This window comes from Schistocerca piceifrons, chromosome 2 (genome assembly GCF_021461385.2).
Source record: "Schistocerca piceifrons isolate TAMUIC-IGC-003096 chromosome 2, iqSchPice1.1, whole genome shotgun sequence".
In the NCBI taxonomy this organism is placed as follows: Eukaryota; Metazoa; Arthropoda; class Insecta; order Orthoptera; family Acrididae; genus Schistocerca; species Schistocerca piceifrons.
In genome coordinates this window covers 557363292-557384317 of record NC_060139.1, presented here as the reverse complement: position 1 = coordinate 557384317, position 21026 = coordinate 557363292, and positions in this window count along the sequence as shown.

Here is a 21026-nt window from a genome sequence, read left to right as displayed (position 1 = left end):
TCGTCAAACAAGTAGAAAATTTCCTGATTCCAGTCACTAGTACAGTAGACAACAAGAAAAATGTATGTGGTCAGCATGTAGCCGCATTTACATATGAGTGTTAAAAGTGACTCGTTCCATTTCCAGGTCCAATGAAGGCCTGGGGGAGGGCAAAATCCCTGGGGCCTCAAGGGGGGCCCAAGTCTTTCAAGGGTTCGGATCCCCAGATTGCTAAGTTGGAAAAAATCAGGCTGTTATACTAAAATAATTTTTGTATCGTATTATAAATAAAAGAACATTACCCCAGCGCCAGCATAACCAGTCCAGCTCTTCCTTTCACTTCAGTTTTATGAATCACACAGGCCAGTTGCCTACAATTCTATTCCGTGTTTAATAATGAATGCTCAATATTTTCCTTAGACATTGAGCACTAAAACCAACTTGTGATGGATTCGAAAATGCGCATTCTTTAAATATTGGAATTCATCCCAAAACAATTCCCCAACAAATGCACACGGAAACAGTTGTGAAACATCGTTCTAATTTGGTAGATTTTCCAACAACATTCAAAGATAAGGCACTTCTGAGTCCATCAAAAGGTGATTTTACACGAAAAACTAATGTACAGAAAACATTTTGCGATCAAAAGTAAACACAAAATAAAGCATTTCTATTTGTAAATAGCTGTCCTAGAAGAATCGTAAAAGTGAAGAAATGAAATGAATGAATAAAACATGTAAATTAACCATGCTGGTTCCCGGAAATTAAAAGGTTAATCTTCGTTTTTTCGTCCGTAGAATAGTCAACTTACATGGTTGCTCTCATGTCAGTTGATCTGACATTTCTTGGTCAAAGAGGGTTGGCCACCAGAGGTTCAGCTCAGAAAATTTGAGATCCAAATAATGAAAATTTCTCCGGGATATCAGTCATGATCCAGTCCTCGCAAAGTACATTAGCAAAGTCAGAGACAGACAAGAATCTGGAAAGCGTTTACAAGCGGTCAAATGATACTGAGAATGAATTGTTCCTAGTGTGCCCACCACATCAGGGACCAAGTGACAATGAGAAGTATTATTCAATTATTGTTGATGCAACTCCTGATTCCAATCATTCTGAACAAACAACATGCATCCTGCGTTGTATTTACTTGAAGAAGGAAATCGATAAATATGAAACAAATGAACGGTTTTTGGAACCCGTAAATTGTAATCAAAAAACGAGAGTTGCTACTGCACATTTAATTCGATCAACACTTATGAAACACTAAATTCCTATCAGTGAATATCGCGAGCAAGGTTATGATAACGGTTAGTAATATTAGAGGGTCTTATGAAAGACCTCAGGCACATTTTCTTTGTGAAATCCTCTTGCAAAATTTTCACTGCGTGATTGTTAGGCCGGCCGGTGTGGCCGAGCGGTTCTAGGCGCTTCAGTCTGTAACCGCGCGACCGCTACGGTAGCAGGTTCGAATCCTACCTCGGGCATGGATGTGTGTGATGTCCTTAGGTTAGTTAGGTTTAAGTAGTTCAAAGTTCTAGGGGACTGATGACCTCAGATGTTAAGTCCCATAGTGCTCAGAGCCATTTGAACCATTTTTTGTAGTTGTCAGAGCCTCAAGTGAAGTACTTGCAGATGAAACTTGTGAAGCAGATAAATTTTTGGAAGTGATTCAACTTCTTTACAACCTGTTCAGTAGCAGTCCACAACAATGAGAAATTCTAAAAAAAGTGTTGGAAGTTCTTTATATTCCATGTCTGATAGCACTGGAGTGCTCGAGTTAACGATGGAATATCAATAATTGCAGCTCACTTGGGTAAGATTGCCATTGCTATTGAAACTCTCAATAAGTCAAATACTACAGATAAATCACGTTCTGTGGTATGACGTATTTTGGTTCAAATGGTTCAAATGGCTCTGAGCACTATGGGACTTAACTTCTAAGGTCATCAGTCCCCTAGAACTTAGAACTACTTAAACCTAACTAACCTAAGGACACCACACACATCCATGCCCGAGGCAGGATTCGAACCTGCGACCGTAGCGGTCACACGGTTCCAGACTATAGCGCCCAGAACCGCTCGGCCACCCCAGTCGGCACATATTTTGGTTTACGTGATATGAAATGAAACGATCGTATGGCATTTATTGGCCGGGATATCCCCTTCGGGGTTTCCGCCGTATTGCAAGTCTTTTTAGTTGACGCCACTTCGGTGACTTGCGTGTCAATGATGATGAAGGACACACAATACCCAGTCCCATGCCGGAAATGGAACCCGGGCCCCCTTGCGTGGTAGGCGATAACGCTACCACTACGCTGCGGAGGCGGACATTACGTGATACCATTCAAGTCATGGAATCAATTTAGCTAAAGTTAATGCCAATTGACTGCAGAAGCAAATTACAATAAGCTCGAAATATTACCATTGATGTTGAGGTAAGACATTTTGAGAGCTTATTAAACGACTTAAGATATCTCCTCGAAAATTGGGATACCATTCTCCCTGATCTAAAGATCTTGCCAGTACAGTTAATAGCGATCCAGAATTTCCAGAGGTGCGCACTAAGAAGAGGAAATCATTTCACCTTGAAGCCAGGAATGAAGTGACAGATGTGAATTCAGAAGATGTATTCAAGATAAATGTATTTTATGTAACTATTGACAATCTGGTGTCTAGCTTGAAAACCCTATTTGAATCAGTGATGATTTTAGGTGAAACATGGTGTCTAGCTTGAAAACCCTATTTGAATCAGTGATGATTTTAGGTGAAACATTAGGGTTTTATGGAAATTTTAAAGGTAGATGACTATCAGATCGCTGAGGCATTCAAGTTATTTATCAGTGAATACCATTTGATTTAGAAGAAGAAACTAAATATTTGAAAAACTCATCCTTAGAACTTTGAATACATTACTTTGGAACCGTTAGAGCTCTTGAATAAAATGCACGAGCTTAAAATTTTAAACTTGTATCTGTATGTATGTGCGGCTGTGTGCATCTGGTACATCTTCCAGTGACTGTACTTGAAGCAGAAAAATCATTCCACACTCTGACTCGTGTTAAAAGTTGTCTCAGATGGACTATGGATCTGAATATACACTGTAGCGCCAAAGAAACTGGTATAGACATGCGTGTTCAAATACAGAGCTATGTAAACAGGCAGTTGTTACTCCGGTTACCGCTGCTACAATAGTAGATTCTCGAAGATTTAAATGAGTTCGAACGTGGTGTTATTGTTGGCGTGCGAGCGATGGGACACAGCATCTCCGAGGTACCGATGAAGTGGGGATTTTCTCCTACGACAATTTCACCAATGGGCCATGAATATCAGGAATCCGGCAAAAAATCAAATCTCCGACATCGCTGCGGCCGGAAAAAGATGCTGCAAGAACGGGACCAACGGTAACTAAACATAATCGTTCAGAAGTACAACCCTTTCGCATATTGCTGCAGATTTCAGTACTGGACCATCAACAAGTGTCAGCGTGCAAACCATTCAACGAAACATCATCGATATAGGCTTTCGGAGCTGAAAGCCCAATCGTGTACCCTTGATGACAGCGCGGCACAAAGCTATACGCCTCGCCTGGGTCCTCAACACCGACTTTGGACTATTGGTGACTGGTGACTGGTCGGACGAGTCTCGTTTCAAATTGTATCGAGCGGATGGACGTGTGGGGATATGGAGACAACCACATGAATCCATGGACCCTGCATGTCAGCAGGGGACTGTTCAAGCTGGTGGAGGATCTGTATTGCTGTGGGGCATGTACAAAATGGTTCAAATGGCTCTGAGCACTATGAGACTTAACATCTATGGTCATCAGTCCCCTAGAACTTAGAACTACTTAAACCTAACCAACCTAAGGACATCACACAACACCCAGTCATCACGAGGCAGAGAAAATCCCTCACCTCGCCGGGAATCGAACCCGGGAGGGGCATGTACAGTTGAAGTGATATGGGACCCATGATACGTCTAGATACGACTCTGACAGTAATACGTACGTAAGCATCCTGCCTGATCACATGCATCCGTTCATGTCCATTGTGCATTCCGACGGACTTAGGGAATTCCGCCGCGCGGGATTAGCCGAGCAATCTAAGGCGCTGCAGTCATGGACTGTGCGGCTGGTCCCGGCGGAGGTTCGAGTCCTCCCTCGGGCATGGGTGTGTGTGTGTTTGTCCTTGGGATAATTTATGTTAAGTAGTGGGTAAGCTTAGGGGCTGAGACCTTAGCAATTAAGTCCCGTAAGATTTCACACACATTTGAACATTTTTTTGAAGCAATTCCAGCAGGAATATGCGACACCCCACATCTCCAGAATTGCTACAGAGTGGCTCTAGGAACACTCTTCTGAGTTTAAACACTTCCGCTGGCCACCAAACTCCCCAGACATGAACATTACTGAGCATATTTGGGATGCCTTGTAACGTGCTGTTTAGAAAAGATCTTCACACCTCTCGTACTCTTGCGTATCGATGGGCAGCCCTGAAGGATTCAGTTCCCTCCAGTACTACTTGAGACATCAGTCGAATCGAATCCATGCCACGTCATGTAGCGGCACTTCTGCTTGCTTGCGGGGGCCCTACGCGATATTAGACAGGTGTACCAGTTTCTTTGGCTCTTCAGTATAATTTCACAAGGTAACTAAACTTTCATGTTACGCTTTAGACATTTCCTGAACGGAAGGTTCGCAAAGCGCCATATACAGTGTTGCAGGCAAGTAGGTTATACGTAATATGCTCCCCGCTGTACGACTCATGGTTGCTTAAATGCGAGTGCGCCGATATCTATTTAATAAAATCTGTGGGCACGCCAGGGAATGAGTGGGGACGGAACACTCCATATCGCAGCGTTACTGGCACAAGATTTTTCGTGAATGAACAATTCATCATAATAATTAGCGTTTTCTTTTAGAGTAGAATGAGACTGAATTAACTTAATTTAAAAAATAAAGTTAAATGTAGCGCACGTACATTTTACAATAATTCAATACCGAGTAGCACCTGAAGCCGAACTTGTAAGTATGTAAGTCGTATCAGTTTTCTATCTTGCTGTGTAGGTGTCATCCAGTTCCTTAGCTGTGGTGGTCTTGGACAGCCACTTGATTACTATTCCTTCACTCTCCTACTCCAAGAAAGCGTCATGGTGCTTTCTCGATATATTTAACCTTTGCACACTCATTCGTGATTCATATGACTGGTTTGTTAGTACTTTGAAAGATGCATAGGGAAACTGGAGACATCTAAAACGCAAGAAATCTTAGTCGCTTACAAAAGTCTTATTACCTCTCCGTTCAGAGAACCTCTTCAACCCTTAATACTAAACAGGCCAGAAACAACCTTTCCTTCTTCTGTAGAGAACTTGGGGATAATTCTGGACCACCACTTAGACTGGACTGGACACAAAACTGCCGTCTGTTAGAAGGTGCCTGTTTCCAGTCATTCCCTACAGAAATAAATAAAAAAAATTCCTCTTGTGGTTACAAAGGAACGCATAGGGTCATTAATACTCTCCATTTTTTTTCGAGGACACATGGCACAAATGGTATCACTTCTCAAATCCAGATCTGTTTAAGAGGCAGCTCCATCGTCCAGCTGTTGCTACGAGGCTTTGACACAATTTTTTATTAATCTACTCGTCTCTTTGAGTTACGTGTGCATCCACACGACGAATGATCAAATGTCTGCGAGGACACTAATGAGTATTTACAAGGTTGCTCGTCAGATAGATTCCAGCACAGTAAGGAAATTACAATTGTTTTGGTATTGAAACCTTTATTTCGGAACCTCTTCGTAAATATGTTTTCTAGACTATAGACGGTGTCAAGACCTAAAAATACAACTGAAAAAAGTGATAGTCTCTTGCAAACTGCATACCGGAGCCTGATGACTAATGGAATGTTTGCAGAACGAAAAGGCACAGTGGTTAAGACAATGTGCTTGTATTTGGCGGAGCGGGATTAGAATCTGCGTCTGAAGGGAAGGGAATATTAGGGTTCAACGTCGTCGCTTACTGTGTTTTGTGTTTCATTTGCCGGCCGGCGTGGCCAAGCGGTTAAAGGCGCTACAGTCTGGAACCGCGTGACCGCTACGGTCGCAGGTTCGAATCCTGCCTCGGGCATGGATGTGTGTGATGTCCTTAGGTTAGTTAGGTTTAAGTAGTTCTAAGTTCTAGGGGACTGATGCCCTTAGAAGTTAAGTCCCATAGTGCTCAGAGCCATTTGAACCATTTTTTTGTGTTTCATTTGTTTATGGTAGAAGCAACGAAGAAATGCAATGAAATTTTCAAGATGGAAATAAAATTCCGTGGAAAATCGATACCATAATTAAGGTTTGCAGATGATATAGTAGCTCTTATGGCTGAAAGTAAAGAAGACTTACAACAATTGTTAAACGTAATTCCTCAAAGTACTTAGAACAAAAAATGGGTTAAAGAATAAATTAAGCTGAAACGGAAGCGAAGAAGACAAGTAGAAACGAGAAAAGGGCGATTCTGAAGGAAAAAATAATTGGTGATCTACAGGGGCAGGAACAAAGGATTTATCCATCTAGGAAGAAAGATTTCAAGGTGTTTAAAAAGTGGAGTCATCAGAAAAACATTGGTAAATGCAGTGAAAGCTTTCTTCGACAAGTGAAGTACTACCAAATAATTGCGATTAGCCGATGAAAAAGTTTCTGAATCTGGATGAAGGAAGCACTCGTTGCATGAAAATGAAACGTGTATTCTAGGGAAATTGAATCAGAAGAAACTAGTACCATTTATAATGTAGTGATGCAATGGGATCTTAAAACTGTGAAACCGACAGTGATAGCAAATCGTTGCAGCAGCATTCTGTATCACACAGCTTAACAATTTCTCTGCAGATAACGGTCGTAAATGTAAATTAACGAAAGTATGTAACAGCTTAAGTGTTGTGCTCTTCAAAACGCACTAAAATGAAACTGTGACTATTGGTAGTAAGTATACTTCCGACTGTATAGTTTAACACCTTTAACGGTTGTATTTTTGGAACAAACTTGGAGTCAGTGGAAAGTTTAAGACTGATTATAGAATGGTAAGATAGAGATTTTAGAATTAGATTGTAAACGTAAGACATTTCCAGGGGAAGTAGTAGACACTGACCATAATTTATTGTGTGAAATGCTGGTATATTAACAGCCGGTGTAACTGTCAGAATGCTGAATGCAAGTATGCAAACGTGCGTGCATTGCGTTGTACAGGTGCTAGAGGGAGTTTGTGGGACAGATCTATGTCCTTGTGGCACTTGGTCGGTCAATACAGGAACGGTTAATGCTGTTTGTGGATGACCTTGGAGTTGTCATATGATATGCTCGATTAGGGTCAGATCTGGTGATTGTGCAAACCATGTCCGCATTCTGTAGAGCGTGTTGAGTTACAGAAGCGATATGTGGGCGAAAGTTATCCTAATACAAAACACCCCCTGGAGGGCTGTTCACGAATGGCAGCACAACAGGTCGAATCATCAGATCGACGTACAGTTTTGCAGTCAGAGAGCGTGGGATAGATAGTGCTCCCGGTGTCATATAAAATCGCACCTCAGAGTGTAACTCCAGGAGTATGTCCAGTACATCTGGCACAGGCACTGACTGGTTGCAAGCCCTCAACTGCCCTGCTCCTAACCAACACGCGGTCATCACTGGCACCGAAGCAGAACTGGCTTTCATCAGAAAAAACAACAGACCTCCACCCTGCGCTCCAATGAGATCTTGCTTGATGCCAATGAAGTCGCAAATGGCCGTGGTTTGAGGTCAGTGGAATGCGCGCAATAGTGCGTCTAGCTTGGAGTTGTCCTTGACGTAACCAATTTATAACAGTTTATAACAGTGGTGACAACTGATGCTTAGCCGGCCGAAGTGGCCGAGCGGTTCTAGACACTACAGTCTGGAACCGCGCGACCGCTACGGTTCCAGGTTCGAATCCTGCCTCGGGCATGGATGTTGTGATGTCCTCAGGTTAGTTAGGTTTAAGTAGTTCTAAGTTATAGGGGACTGATGACCTCAGAAGTTAAGTCCCATAGTGCTCAGAGCCATTTTGAACCAACTGATGCTTAAATTGCTGCTGCAGATGAAGTACGATACGCCAGAGCCATACGCTGAGCACAGTCGCGTTACCACTTGGTAGAGCCATGTTTTCTTGAGATTTGCACATTCTCGTGACCGCTGCTGCCAGCAATCAGGTACAGTGGCTATGTCCCTACCGAGTCTACCTGCAATATCGCAAAAGAAACATCCAACTTCTCGTAGCCCCATTACATGACCTGATTCAAACTCAGTGAGGTGATGATAATGGCGTCTTTGTCGTCTTAAAGGCATTCTTGACTAACATCAACTCACCACGTCAAATCTCAAAAGACATTACAGCGCGTATTTAAAGGAAATATGATTTGCGACTGGCGCTAAAACTGAAAAAACATCATCCTTCAGATGTACCATCTTCTGTTTATGTCGCACAGCTCCTGCTTCGTCTTGCAATTTTTTATCGTCAATGTAGACACCGCAATAGGTAACAGCGAGAATTCAGGAACAAAGGGTGCCGCTACCCTGCGCTCCCCTCGCCCCTCCACTGTCGTATTATGTAGTTTTCATGTAACCCCCTCCCCTTCAGTTGTTCTAGAAGAAAGGGCTATCGTTCTCTAATTCCCCTGTTATTCTGTTCATGTCATCCCCTCCCCTCCCCCCCCTCCCATGTTTCCCAGTTCTGGAACAAAAGGTATTGTACCCAACATATCTCCTCTGATATGGGTCAGCTGCCCGACGTATAAAATGGTGGGAAATAAAAAAAATGACAGGAAATTCAATAACAGCCCAATTGTGCCAGTGGGTTTTCTGCCATTCATATGACTTCAGTGTGGAAGTAGGGCTGTGGTATTAAGTGTAAATTGGTAGAAAATTTAAAAAATCTAAGTTGGTTAATTGCCATGTTAGAATTCGAGGTGGCTGACCAGGGATATTGGGCCAGCTTGCATTACTGTCAGATTTCCTGAGTTTTCCGATGATAAAAGAAGTTTGCTTCCCCTGCTGGTCCATGCCTACACGTTAGACAAAAGATGTTAGTCTGAGCCTGTGGTTCTGGGACAAAGGCCAGTGTCTCCCAAGCTCACCCTCCCTCCTCCTGTACCAGTTATAGAACAAAGCGTGTTTGTTACCCCTGCAGAGTCAAGCCTGTCTATCAGACAAAGCATATTATGAAAAACTATAATGACACAACAATTTTGGACACTGACTGTACCAGGAGAATTCATGATACCAAGGCTATCTATCAGGATACTTTATGGTTTATGGTGAAACCAGAAAACGTACGTAATTTACTGTCAGTTTCACAGCAACCATGTCACAGAAATTTTACATCTAAGGGTTCCTGTTCCACTCTGTGTTTTATGCTGCACACATAATATTAGACGTCTCTGCATGATTTGTAAAAGGAGACAGCTGACATACATAAAGCAAAAGTACTGAATTTTCACGTCAATTTTATGGTGAAATTGGCGAATAATGTATCGAAATCAATGAAATTTTCACCTAAAAAAGAGTAAAGTCCCTCGCCAGGTGTACTCTTACGCATTTAAGACGAATATTGTAAAGGCGACACTGAATTTTGCGCTGAAAATATCGAATGTACGAGGGCACCCTGATAAATAATATCTCTGATTTAAACTGTTTCCAAAAGAAGTCCTTCAAGGGTCCCATTTTGATATTGATGAAGCAGTGCAAAAGAGGTGAAGGTTGGACTCTATCAACAATGTCTAACATTATGCAGTGACAGTGTCAACAAAATGGTCTCTCATTTAGAGAAATGTGTTCGGTGCCAGGATGACTATATCGAGAAATAAATACACTCCTGGAAATGGAAAAAAGAACACATTGACACCGGTGTGTCAGACCCACCATACTTGCTCCGGACACTGCGAGAGGGCTGTACAAGCAATGATCACACGCACGCCACAGCGGACACACCAGGAACCACGGTGTTGGCCGTCGAATGGCGCTAGCTGCGCAGCATTTGTGCACCGCCGCCGTCAGTGTCAGCCAGTTTGCTGTGGCATACGGAGCTCCATCGCAGTCTTTAACACTGGTAGCATGCCGCGACAGCGTGGACGTGAACCGTATGTGCAGTTGACGGACTTTGAGCGAGGGCGTATAGTGGGCATGCGGGAGGCCGGGTGGACGTACCGCCGAATTGCTCAACACGTGGGGCGTGAGGTCTCCACAGTACATCGATGTTGTCGCCAGTGGTCGGCGGAAGGTGCACGTGCCCGTCGACCTGGGACCGGACCGCAGCGACGCACGGATGCACGCCAAGACCGTAGGATCCTACGCAGTGCCGTAGGGGACCGCACCGCCACTTCCCAGCAAATTAGGGACACTGTTGCTCCTGGGGTATCGGCGAGGACCATTCGCAACCGTCTCCATGAAGCTGGGCTACGGTCCCGCACACCGTTAGGCCGTCTTCCGCTCACGCCCCATCATCGTGCAGCCCGCCTCCAGTGGTGTCGCGACAGGCGTGAATGGAGGGACGAATGGAGACGTGTCGTCTTCAGCGATGAGAGTCGCTTCTGCCTTGGTGCCAATGATGGTCGTATGCGTGTTTGGCGCCGTGCAGGTGAGCGCCACAATCAGGACTGCATACGACCGAGGCACACAGGGCCAACACCCGGCATCATGGTGTGGGGAACGATGTCCTACACTGGCCGTACACCACTGGTGATCGTCGAGGGGCACTGAATAGTGCACGGTACATCCAAACCGTCATCGAACCCATCGTTCTACCATTCCTAGACCGGCAAGGGAACTTGCTGTTCCAACAGGACAATGCACGTCCACATGTATCCCGTGCCACCCAACGTGCTCTAGAAGGTGTAAGTCAACTACCCTGGCCAGCAAGATCTCCGGATCTGTCCCCCATTGAGCATGTTTGGGACTGGATGAAGCGTCGTCTCACGCGGTCTGCACGTCCAGCACGAACGCTGGTCCAACTGAGGCGCCAGGTGGAAATGGCATGGCAAGCCGTTCCACAGGACTACATCCAGCATCTCTACGATCGTCTCCATGGGAGAATAGCAGCCTGCATTGCTGCGAAAGGTGGATATACACTGTACTAGTGCCGACATTGTGCATGCTCTGTTGCCTGTGTCTATGTGCCTGTGGTTCTGTCAGTGTGATCATGTGATGTATCTGACCCCAGGAATGTGTCAATAAAGTTTCCCCTTCCTGGGACAATGAATTCACGGTGTTCTTATTTCAATTTCCAGGAGTGTATGAAGACATGAAGAATAAAGTTGCAAAATATTAATAATGTTTAGTTTATTTAAAAAAGAGTTTTCAGATCACAAATCTGGAACATTTTTCAGTACATCCTCTTAGAACCAAAATCAATGAAATTACTACACACTGATAAAGTGTGCTGTTTGCTAGGAACTTTTCAATCCAGTCATAAATCCAACATGATGTCCCATATTTTGCTGATATCTTAGAACTGTACTGAATACCTACCAGAAGTCAGGGAATGCAGCATTTATATTCCAACACATACTTGGCAACACCATCGGACAGTGGTTTAAGATGTGTCCATCATAGATTGCGTCTCTCCATAGCGACCTGTATTTCTTTGCCCTTGGCTGCTTTAAAGTGCATGACAGAGAATACCTAATGCACAAAGTTACATAAATTTTCTCCCATTGCTCCATTTGCAAGTGGAATATGAAAGAGAATGACTGGTGTTGTAACATGGCAAGAACTATGCCCCTTGCATGAAGTCATTATAGATCACCAAACTCACGTTGAGCAAAAAGTAGGGCTGAACAAAAATGATTGACAAGGCACAATGCATGTTGTAGAGGGTATAGTATGGACGTTTTGGAATAATTAATGTTGGCTGATGGTTTTAAAGTAATTCACACGACATGAAAACTTTGTAGAAACGTGTCGATTTACTGGAGGCTAGTTTATTGCAGGGAAGTATTCAGAGTTGACCGCGGCCGGGTGGCTGTGCGTTGCTGGGGAGCGGCGAAGGGGAGTGACAATAGGCAGCTTAGGGCGGCTCAAACTCTGAGAAAGCGGTAATGGGGCACGTCCTCCAGCTGCCTTAAGATGAGTGACAGGGAGAGGGTTGTTGACCCCGACTCCATGCTGGTGTACCGGGAAGCAGACGGAGAACTTGTACGCCTGTTGATAAATGTCCGTTGTCCCATTTTCAGTTCAACATGTGAGAAAACCACCCAAAGCTACAGTGGAGTGGTCAAAAGAGGCCGAAATATGCGTGTTTGTGACTATAGCAACTTCACGCTGAACTCACGGTCCGCAGAGTCTGGGGTAAATCAGGTGAAGAGCGACAGAATGAAATACGCCGGCCTCTGATGGGAACGTAGGACCAAGGAATTTGAAGTACTCTCCTGGGAGTCAGAATTTCGGAAAAATTGGTGTTTTATGCAGATGCTAACCTTGGTGGGTAGCCTGGGAGGAGCTAAATAGCAGAAGTTGAGAGGAAGGGAAATTTTGTGGGAATTTGTTCACTTCCCAGAGCAGCAATTGGTCGGCGCTGGGAAGTGACGTATAATTAACGCCACTTGCGCTGCAATTGGCGTAAGTGATTTTGCTGGAGGGGAAACCGAGGTGAAGAGCAGACTGGCAGAAGTCTCCGTAGAGGTCTTCCGTTCCCAGCTTGCCTAGAGTGCGGACGTGGCGTTCTTTACTCAGCTTGCCTGAGGGAGTGTGAGCATCTCTGCAGTTTAGGGCTTAGCAAACAGAACGATTGAGCTTGGAGATAGAAAGTTTTTGTTCAGCTATGTACTGACCAAGATAGCTAGGAGTGAATAGACGAGTGCAGCCTTGCAGCACCACGAGGCTGGCCGACGTCCGCACAACGACGACGCCCTGCCACACTGAATTCGGTGATATTGCGCCCGCTCCGGCTTGAGTTAGGCCACTGATTAATTTGTTGGATCACATCGGCAAAGTTTCCATGAGGGTTTCATGGGCCGTATATTGTAGAATCCTTCTTGCACTTCGCATTACGCCTGGGTCAGTCGATAGGAATTAATTTTGATTTATCGTGCTTTACTCCACGTAAACGCAATTTATTCCCAATGCCTGTCAGGAGAGTCATGTAATTTGATGATTGAAGGTATTGAAATCCCAAGTCACTTTCTTAATTAATTTTATGTTCAACATTTGCATCTGGTGTTCAATAGCTGAATAGAACATCAATGTGCAACCATTTTTAATTAAAAAGGGATCAATTCTGAATCAATTAATGCCAACACTGTCACTGCAGTTCAATCAGGAGTCACAGGGCCTTATTACTTTCTTTGCGTTATGCGATACTGCGGCAGTTTTGCGCTCTTTGTTGATCTGTTAGTCAAATAGCTGGGGTGAACACACGCCAAAACCAGATAAGTGATGGGCGGGGTGTTCCACTGTGATATGAGATAAACTCCATAATGTCTTGTATGAGGGCTTGCAGGATATACATAGTCACTTTTCTAAGGTTTTTAGCTTAACAGAAGCATCGTGAAAGTCTTTAGCTTTGAATAATACTATAATTTCACACGTTTAGCCATGCGTTAAAATCCATTCATTCCTCCTATCTAGTATTCAGAAGTGTTTTTTGTTGGTACATAGGACGCCCAACATCTTTAGCGGATTTCTTATGGTACTGTCTTCTGTTGTCTAACATAACGTGAACCTGTGAACCACTGGGCTTAATGTCATCGTAAGGAAGATGAACAGAGTTACTTCACAGATATATCTCGTGAAAGTATATCTGTGATATTGTCTCCTGGTTGAGTCAACTGAGAGATACTTTTCGTTTTTGAAGAGAATCAGCAACAAAGCTGCGTTGCAAAGTGAGCAAATAGCACTAGATTCGTTGATAATGTATCTTTCAAATCTCTTTTAAGTCTTGAGGATGGTACTTTATCTCAACTACATAAGTGTTCCCATTCGTTGATAATGTATCTTTCAAATCTCTTTTAAGTCTTGAGGATGGTACTTTATCTCAACTACATAAGTGTTTCGAACATGCTTTGGTTTGAACATCGTCTGCTGTAAACTATTAGCTTTTCACAGTTTGTTACCAATTATACCTACAAAAAACCGACTACTGTCAATATACATCTCAGTAACCAACACGATGAAAGCAAGCTGCTTGCTGGAGACAGGTAAATGCAAGGGATGTGTGTTTGACATCCGAATTTAAACAGTATGCTGCACTAATGGTACGAACAAAAGCAGAACAGAACACTTGATCCTCACAATCCTACTCTCCCACACAAGAACTCTCAAGCAAATGGCTAGGGAAACGTATGCTTAGAACAGAAAGGAACCTTACCACTCGCTGCCATTGACTTAGAATCTCTACAAATATAAAGCTGAACGAGCTGACTTACATCCAAAATATGACAACGAAATGATGTAATTCACATCACCCCACATGCATCTTCGTTGATGGATTCTAATGTCTAGAATACAGCATGCCTTTATACAGTAGTATTCAAAGAACTGTGACTGATGCCCGAACAACAAGGAACTAACATGCGTCGAAATTAGAAAATAGTGCATTGATAACGGATTTGCGTAATAAAAGTTGAAAAAAAAAGAGCGACTCGTTGCTGCCCTCTATAATTTATAAATCACATAACAGTCGCTGATGCACCCATTTTCCGAATGGAAGGTAACGTGTGGAGTTCTGTAATTTGGTTCTTGGCAAGATGGAGGATGACAGTTTTCTTCCACGCTTGGTGTTTCGTGAGGAGGCAACATTCCATTTAAAAGGAAAGTTGAACCGTCATAATGTGAGATTATAGAGTATGGAACAACCAAATAAAGTTGTGCAACATGAGAGGGGCTCTCCAGAATTTAATGTGTTTTGTGCCGTTTCACGGGAAAAGGTGTGTGGTTCATTTTTCTTTGCCGAGAACACTGTTAGAGGAAGCACATATCTCGATATGCTTAGAACTTTATTTTCCCACAGTTGAAGACTGATTCGAGCGGCTTCATTTACAGCAGGATGGGGCACCACCACACTGGCATCTAGAAGTGTGGGAATTTTCAAATCAAAGGGTTACTGAATAATGGATCGGGCGCACTGGACCAAATGATTCAGCCTTACATTACTAGCTTCCAAAGTCACCGGACCTGACTGTATGTGATTATTTCATGTGGGGGTTTCCAAAAGAATCTGTTATGTGCCTCTGTTACCAACAACAGTGTATGAACTGAGACATCGTGCAACAGCAGCTGTGGAAGCTGTAACTCAAGTCATGCTCGCTGCAGTGTGGGAACAATTTGAATACCGCACTGACATATGCCGTGCATCTCAAGGGGGGGGGGGGGCATACTGAACACCTATGAAAAGGTATGAAAAAACAACTTTTTGAGTTTCCCGTTCGTCAAGAAACAAAATTCACTGTATATGCTTGTTAGTTTCAGAAATATAGACGTGCCAAATCGGATGATTCTTTTTGATACTCCCTGTGTTTTAGAGTATTCGCTGCGACATACATGAATATCACATGTCCACGACTCGACTAGTTTACCTAATGTGAATATTTTAAGTCACCAAGTTAAAAATATTACAGTGTGTTCACTAGTGACGGGTGTGAATATCCCAAGTCCACGACGCAATTCTTAGAAATATTTTGACTGACTCGAAGGACAACCAGCTGGCGCGTATACGTACTGTCTGTTTAGATCACAAACCCGACTGCCACATGAACTAAACGTAGTGTGTCCACAGCCAAAAAGCACCACGCAAATATGACCACCGTTATTTAAACCCTCGCATTGACGTGAGTCAAGCGCACACACTTCGACTTGCGAAACATACTTAAAAACCCTAAATTTAATGTTATATGCATGTATCATATATGAATTTACACATAAATTGCATTAGCTCTCAAGTGCTGCTCTTAGCTTTTCTTTAACTTAAATATTTAGTTCACGAACAACGATTTTGTCCAAGCAAACGCTACTTTGCGTTGTTACGTTACTACTAAATATAAACAACTAAAGAAAAGTACGCTCATACATCCCTACTTATGTCTACTTACAAGATACATTCGTAAAGTGCCTCACCAATATTGAAATAAAGTTATTTAGGATGGAAATGTCAGGTGTAATCAGTATTTACTGCACTAATTTTAGCTGCCCATAGCGGTAATTACATATTTTGGTAACTCTTATACGTAGTGGTGTAGTAATTAATAGAACAGGAAACACAGGTATAACATAATGCTTATTGTTTATTTATTTCATTTAGCTGTACGTCTCTATTAATAAGCATGTTTGTGGGTCTTGGCATAGAAATCTGTTGAACACAAATGTAAACGACAATTTACACACTGTATAAATGACGCAGTTGTGCAGTCGTTTGTTGAGCAACTTGAATCTTTCAAATTCCATATAAAATTGTCAGAAAAGCATAACATTCAACTTGAAATTAGCTTCCTTCCAGGAATGATTGATAATGTTGTTGAATATGGGGACACTGAACTGATGCGTGAAGGTTGATTTTAGTGTTACGACTGTGGAGTTCAGTAAAACTCGTTCATAAAAACTTTTAGTGAACTTTTTCCACTGGTGAAAAAAGTATACATCCAAAGGTTGAACAAGGGACATTACGCCAGGTGGAATGGTTGTTACCTGTATGTGTTTATCTGGAATTACAAACAGATCCTGTTGACGGAGTGAAAATGAATCCAGAACCGGACAACAACTTGTTCCAACATTGTGTGAGAGACAGTTATCAAGAATATGCTTGTCCATTTTGCCTGATTTTGAAGCCATTGTATGTATGTTCGGAGTTCAGTTCATTTTATTTTGCATAAGTGAACCAAATGTACCACTTGTATCGTAGACGACAATGAATAGCGGAGAAAGAAGTCTGCCTTTCGTGGAAATAATGTGCTGAATTGTATACGAATGTGATGTCCCAGATGTTGATTGCATCTCGACAAATTTGTCCTATTCGCCCATACTAGATAGTGTGGGGTCTCTGTGAAAGTCATGATTAAATACAGAAACAGCTGAGTAGTCAGGAGCGATGATGTTCGTGAATTCAATACTAAATGCAATGGCAGAATTCTCTATCTCTTCTTGCGCTTGAGCATATTTTTACGTTACAAACCGTGTAACTTCGCAACCCTTGTGAACTGCCCTAAAATTTCACAGCCAGATAGGTCTAACGTCGAAATCCGTCAATCCAAGTGCTCTAGCATTTGCGCATGCCCACCACTTTATGTCAACATCATGCACATGCATGGAATTAGCCCTTGCCGTCTCTTGAAAAGCACACCAAACGTACTCCAATACGAACTTGAATTTCTCACGTTTTCTTCCTTGTTGTCCATAATATCTCTGACAAAGAGATAGATAGTTCCAGTCCTCGACCCTCATGAAGTGACACATAATGTTTTCACAGCCTTTATTTTTTGCCTCAGGTACCTTCTTGACGTATTCAAAAGGAACATAGTCATTAGCTCCATCATCAGTAAAACGCTCATAAATTGGTTTGACGTATGTAATGTCCTCAGAAGGCTTTTGCACGTGTTCTTCATTCTCCAGGATTTCATTAATAGTGGCATCTTCAAGTTTCTTGATCAAACCAAAGATAGTGTTTGCAGTGTCTCTTTCCCCCTGATATATTACACGCTCCAGAGTAGGACATTAACTTTTTCAGCTTGTATTACGGAAATAAGGATAGACTGAGTATGAGTTACTATTCTTTGTATCCCGTGTGTTAATTTGTAAAGCATGATGTTGAACTCTGGACTGTTTTGACCGGGTGAACATTTCGTGTATTGCGATTATTTAGTTTTCACATATATTTGATGACTATTTAGTTTGGGGATTTTGCTACCTTTCTCATAAAGCTCCCAGTGTAACTTTACTGCGTTTGATGAGGATATTTTCTATCTGTAATTTAACTTAACATCGTAGACCGCTTCCCTTTTATTTGAGATGTCCTTTCTTGAATAACATTATTTAAAATAATCCTCTGTTGTCTACATCAATTACAGGCATTAGACATTTTATTTTGTATTTTTGTGTATTTTATTAATTAGCAATTCCAGCCAATGCAAAGACTATTTCACCGCAGGATGACAGCTACAGTTTATTATTTGCAGTGAATTAGCTGCGGGGCATGAAAGCAGACGTGCTCAGCTCTCAAAGTTTACAATTTTCCATTTTCCGTCGATACCTGTATGAATATCAACTTGTGAACAGTTTGCATAACTCCTTCGTGGTGCATTTTTTTAGTGTATATCGAACGCACCACTCTAAAGGCGGCAAATATGGGTACTGTTTTTTGCGTTGAAAACCGTCCTTCGCATAACGTTGCTGACAGGGATGATGGAATCCTGTGCTGCATCGAGTTCGAATTGTCTCAAGTGGCGGAAGTTAATCCTGCGTTTGTGTAGTGTAGACAACTGTTTGTAGTTTCCTTGCGAGTAACGAGTTATTGCCAAACCAGGAACTGCGTCGACTGTCAGGGGGAGATGTGTGTCACACTGTCTAAGAAGACCGCCGATGTAAACTTATTGCAAATAATGCAAGAAAAGGACTTCCATCAGGAAAAATACATGGTCTTACAGCTCCAAATTGACCATCGAGAAGAGTAACATTAGACAACAAAGTGACAGAAGTGACGGGATAGCGATATGCACATATACAGATGGGATAGCGGTACGCACATGTACTGATGGCGTTACTATCGCGTACACAAGTTATAAAAGGGTAGCTCATTGGTGGAGCTGTCATTTGTACTCAGGTGGTTCCTGTGAAAAGGTTGCCGACGTGATTATGGGGGCACGACGGGAATTAACAGGCTTTGGACGCGAAATGGCAGTTGGAGCTTGTAGACGCATGGGACATTCGATTTTGGACATCGTTACGAAATTCGTTATTCCGAGGTCCATAGTGTCAAGAGAGTGCCGAAATCACAAAATTCGGGCATTACCTATCGTAACAGACGACGAAATGGCTGATGGCCTTCACTTAACGACTTAGCGGCTTTTGCGTAGAGTTGTCAGTGCTAACAGACAAACAACAATGCGTGAAGTAACCGCAGAAATCAATGTGGGACGTACGATGAACGTATGAGTTAGGACAGTGCGGGGACTCTTGGCGTCAATGGGCTATGGCAAAGAGGACCAACGTGAGTGCCTTTGGTAAGAGCACGACATCACCTGCAGCGCGTCTTCTGGGTTCGTGACCACCTCGGTTATACCGTCTGAAAACCGTGGCCTGGAAGGATGAGTCCCGATTTCAGCTGGTAGAAGCTGATGGTAGGGTTCGAGTGTGGCGCAGACCCCACGAAGCCATGGACTCAGGCTATCAACAAGGCACTGTGCGAGATGGTGGTGGCTCCATAATGATGTGGACTATGTTTACATGGAATGGACTGGGTCTTATGGTCCAACTAAATCGATCACTGACTGGAAATAGTTACGTTCGGCTTCTTGTAGACTATTTGCAGACATTCATGGACTTCATATTTACAAACAATGACGGAATTTTTATGGACGACAATGCGCTATGTCAGCGGGCCACAATTGTTCGCGACTGGTTTGAAGAACATTCTTGACAATTCGAACGAATAATATGGCCATCCAGATCGTCCGATATGAATCAACTCGAGCAGTTATAGGAAGTAATCCAGAGGTCAGTTGGTGCACAAAATCCTGCACTGACAACATTTTCGCAGTTATGGATGGCACAATATTTCTGTAGGGCATTTCCAACGACTTGGTTAGTCAATGCCACGTCTAGTTCCTGCACTACGCCGCGCAAAAAGACGTCCGACGCGATGTTATGAGTTACTTCATGACTTTTGTGACCTCAGTGTAGTGACGTTCTGTGTAAAAGATAATACGTTTTACAAACCACTACATCGGGAAATTGATGTATCAGTGAATACTATTTGCGGCTACAGCGGATTTTGTCGTGAGGTGTGCTACGTTATTGTTACGAATGAAAATGTCCATGTCGGTGGTAGGAACAAGTTTGTAGAAGTCGATGAATCGCTTGTCGCCACTCGGAATTGTGGACGTCTTCTAAGAAAACGAAATGTAACATACATGGGTTTTCGGAGACATTGAAAAGAAGTCTAGGAAGTGCTTTATACTTCGAGTACACTCTACGGTAAGAAAACTTTAGGGACTCTTCTAAAGTACTTCATTTTTTTCCGCACACGAAATTTATAACTGACTGCTGGAAGACTTATAAAACTTTGAGGAAAGAGGGGCGTAGATCAAGACTGTGTGTACCATTCCGTCGGATTCTTGTCTTCCGACGATCCATCGGTGCACTGTCAGAACATTGAGAGGTTGTGAAAATCTTTGAAATCCTCAATTAAGAGAGAGCGCCGACCGGAAGAGCGAGAAGAACTACATATTGTCCAACATCTGTACTTCACAATTTACGGTTGTCTGGCGAAACTGTCACGTGTGAGACTCTGCTGATGTTTCTCAGAGACATATCAAGAGTGTATCCCGATTATTGAAAAAAAAAAAGATTGCTTCCGGCTACGTACAGCACCCGCTGAAGATGTGCCTGGCGAGTAAAAAGTAAAATTACTAGTTTCCTCTGTAAATAATTCTAAAGGCCCCTTCACAAGCATGAGTTTATCGGCATACCGACCACCCGATCTAAACTGAAGAGCCAAAGAAATTGGTACACCTGCCTCACATCGTGTAGGGCTTCCGCGAGCACGCAGAAGTGCCGCAACGCGACGTGGCATAGATTCGGCTAATATCTGAAGTAGTGCTGGAGGGAACTGACACCATGAATCCTACAGGGCCGTCCATAAATCAGTAAGAGTACGAGTGAGGGGATTTCTTCTGAACAGCACGTTGCACCCCATCCCAGATATGCTCAATAATGTTCGTGTATAGGGAGTTTGGTGGCCAGCGGAAATGTTTAAACTCAGAAAAGTGTTCCTGCAACCACTCTGTAGCAATTATGGACGTGTGTTGTGTCGCATATTCCTGCTGGAATTACCCAAGTTCGTCGGAATGCACAATGG